The 4,072-nt window shown below is 33.7% G+C and overlaps 1 pseudogene; it reads left to right on the forward strand.

Moving 5' to 3' along the window:
• The first annotated feature begins 280 nt into the window (after nucleotides 1-280).
• LOC112868493 (small nucleolar RNA SNORA1) lies at nucleotides 281-405 on the forward strand (annotated as a pseudogene).
• Nucleotides 406-4,072: the final 3,667 nt, after the last annotated feature.

The raw sequence follows: 4,072 nt of genomic DNA on the forward strand, positions 1-4,072 counted from the left end.
ATATTTTACTTTCTATTTGTTTCCTACAGGCATATTAGTTATTTAAGTTATCTGGGCTTTACATGAGGAGTAAAATATTTTTATTTGAGCAGGAATTTGCATTAACTTCATTTTGTCCTTTTTAAAAATTTAAAACCAAATACAATTTTTCAACATATTCAAACATTTAGAATAAGTCCAATAATAAATTATCATTTTCTCTCCTTTCCATTCATTGACAAATGTTTTTCAAGCTCCTTTATAGTTCAAGATATGGTGTGAGCTATTAAGAAACATTCTAAGCCTCATTCTAGATGGAAATGGACACTGTTGTTCATGGTGTCCAGAAATTGTTAATATAGCTACATTGAGACACAAGTTATGCTTCTATCACTGGCAGCGGTGACAATGAGACCTATAATGTTTTCTGCTAGGCTCATGGAGTAGGTGAAAGTAAGAAGACTTTTTAATATTAGAAACAACTAAAGAATAATAATTTGAGATCATTTGACAAAATATCAATCAATTTACTTTCTAGAATTTGACTTTTAGGGTCCTACATTAAAGAAATTGGATCCCAAAGATTACAGGTGGGTAATTTCTGAAGAATGTTCATATTCAAGTGGAGGTCAAAGAAGCCTAACTGAAAGAACTCTGTCTTGACAGTGACAACTGTGGATTGAATAAAACTTCTTTTTAAAAGGGCTATTTTGAAGATTATAATTCTGACTTTGGAGGAACTACAGAGATTGGCAGTGGAAGGAATCACATGTAAAATTCCTTAAGTAAAAATTTAATGACTTTAAATTTTTTAAAAATGAACATTAAAAAGCGTAAGGATGTGTACAATCTCAGTCTTGCCCCCCACATGCTCATAAAAGATGTGTGAAATACATATACCAATAGTTACAAAGTGAAGCATTAAAGGGTGTTATATAGACAATAGGTTGAACATAGGCTCTTTCATGAGAGCTTTTTTTGTATTGGGATGTGCTAATGGATTGTACCACCAAAAAAAGAAATGTTGCCTGATCATAATTACAGTATTCAACATGTAAATTTATCATTCAGTGTTGATCAGAATCATTTTTAAAATATGGATAAATTTGATAATATACTTTCAGAATGCATTATGTATGCCATGGTAATTACATGCCAAAAGTTTCCAGTGATGATTTAGTCAATTCATCCACCCACAGGGTTGAAACATTTACCAACCCTCTGCTTAGCTGGGAAACAAAGGAGGAAAAAGGACCAAGTATTGACATAGATCAAGTTCAAAAGGTTCAATGTACACCTGGAAAAAGTAGTAGTTCCAAAAAAGAAGAAGGAGGAGAAGAAGAAGAAGAAAAAGAAAGGAAAGTTTCAAAATGAGTTTCAAACTCGACACAAAGTCAAAAATTATAGCTTATATTTCTTAACCGGTGCCTGCTGTGATGTAGGAATTACAGAGCCCTCGGAGTCTTCTCCAATTCAAAATGCTTATCATGAACTTTGGGTATGAGATAACTGAGTAAATGCCTTCTTCATAAATTTGGAATGTTAGAAAATTCATATATATGTATATAATAGAAAATATGTATAGTGTATACATGTAAGAAATATATGCATATATGTGTGTATATACATAGTCACAACTTCTGTAAAAAAATAAAACAAAATAACATATTTGAATGAAATTTGACCCCTAAGACCTCAAAATGATTATTCTTTTTAAGTTTATTTCATCTGAGAGATAAACAGTGCAGCATTATTTTGTTTAATATACATTCAGGCATCTGAATTTCTTCCATGTGTTTATCTGGCACAATAATATCTACTAATTTTTTGAGAATGGAAACCATAACAGAAGACTGCATATTTCCATAAAAAATTATGTAATTATTTTGTCTTCAGTTGATGCTAAAGACTGTCAGAGAGCCAGATCACCTGAGGTATCCCTTCTTTAGCATGATTAAGTTTTATCTTGATTTTATGGATAAAGAATAGGACGCCTGTTCTAATTCTTTTTTGCTGAGAATTTTTGAGTTCCCCAATCTCAAAAGAATCTCAAACATTTTTTTTAATTGAGAGAGAGAGAGAGAGAGAGAGAGAGCGAGCATGAGTTGGAGAGAGGGGCAGAGAGAGAGAAAATCTCAGACAGGTTCCACGCTCAGCTCAAACCTCACCTGGGGGGCAATCCCACGATTCTGGGACCACACCCTGAGCTGAAATCAAGAGTCAGATGTTCAACTGACTGAGCCATGTAGGTTCCTCAGGAAGCTCAAACTTTTAAACTGAGAGTACAACAGGTATACATATTGTTCATCAGGAACAATGGAGAATCCATTGTTACATAAATTACTCAATTTTATTCAATTCAATAAAGGTTAATCTCTTGGTTCAGAAATTTAAATTCCATGAGAAATTTACTGATGGACATTAAATAAAAGCATATGTATTTTTTTGTGAGAAATCATTTTAGTTTTCTAGGTCTCCTATTTTGAGGGAATGGGTGGAAAGAATGTTTTGTTTATTTGGAAATTAAATAAGAGTATTATAAAATTTTAATCAACCTTACCATAAAAATAAGCAATATCTTAAATTCTAAATAAGTTCAAATTATTCATTTATTCCATTATAAAAATGTCTTCAACTCATAATAATTATAGGAGTCTATAATTCTGTGTAGCAACATTCTTGAAGACAACTCCTAGTCAGCCACGTACATTTACATCTTTATACATAATTTAAAAATTTTAAACTGTTGATTAAATTAAATAAGAGAAATTAACAATATTCCCAAGTATATTATAAAAAGTAAGTTTGGCTATCTATGTGCTTTTATCTAAGCTTTCAGCTATTATTTTCAAACATGAAAAGACCATAAAAATCATTAGAAAAAAACAAATACTCCTATGATATAGCTAGTGGTGCTTGACACAACTGGCCGACTGTAAAATGTGATTCCAGAGCATTCAATCAATATGTGTACTGGTCATTAGGCAACTATCATGTTGCCCCTTTAAATTTTCAGCACTCTGATGATGAAGAATAATCAATTATTATTCTATTATAACCCTATCTGTACTGCCTGGAATTTATTGAGTGTTTTAAGGAAAGTTTCAAAAGACTCCATTTTGCTGGCTCTCCAAGCTATAATGGAACAGGTCAGTCTTTCTGGCTGCCCTACGACCCTCATTTCCTGCCCTATACCAACCCCCTTGTCTTGCTCATTCTGATTTCTTCAATAGCCTTGATCAATTCCTCATGTGACCCTTATCTACTACCACACACAGAACTTTTGATATTTAAACCAGTGGAATAAAAGCTTCTATTTCATGAACTAATGACACAAAACTCCAGAACATTGTTTTTCAGTGTTCCTCAGAACCCCATAAAATGTTAGCTGAGTTTTATTGGTTCATAATCTGCCAGGAAGTGAATAAGTGATTATGTGCATTTAACACCCTAACACCCATCAGATAAGAAATGTTACTGAGGGAACTGAAGGTGAAGAAAGCTAAGAACTTTACCCAAGGCCTCTAGTTAATCACGTGTGAAATCTGAACTGACGCAGCGTGACATCAGAGTCCATGCATTGAACTACCTATACTACACAGCCCTCTCAATAATAGGAAAAGGTTCTGTCTGTAGTCTAACAAATTGGTTAATACTGTTTTCAACAGATTGTCAGGAGATTCAGTGTTCATTGTTATTTATCGTGCATTTTAGCACTTTCTAGGCTCTGTGAAGCTCTGTGGTGGACTGTATTATGTCTACCTTTCTGCAGGAGATATCATTGTCTCTGTTCTCTTCAGATCAGGCTGGGCCATGAACTTGATTTGACTAATGAAATGTGACCAAAAATGATATGTGTCACTTCTAGACACAGGCATTAAGAGCCAAAGGGTGCTGCCTAGGCCCTTTTCTACCTCAGTGACAGCAACATGAAAGTATCCCACTGTTCCAAGGGGCTTCTCTGCCCAATTGCTTTCAAAATAAAAACAGTGACACAGACCAGAGGCTGCATCTGACCCACAAGGAACACTTGTGAGTGATAAATAAACCTTAGTTGTTTTAAACTATAAGATTTACTGGTTGTTACCTGACT

The sequence above is a fragment of the Puma concolor genome, chromosome D3, assembly GCF_028749965.1.
Source record: "Puma concolor isolate L17-30 chromosome D3, mPumCon1.1.hap2, whole genome shotgun sequence".
NCBI lineage: Eukaryota > Metazoa > Chordata > Mammalia > Carnivora > Felidae > Puma > Puma concolor.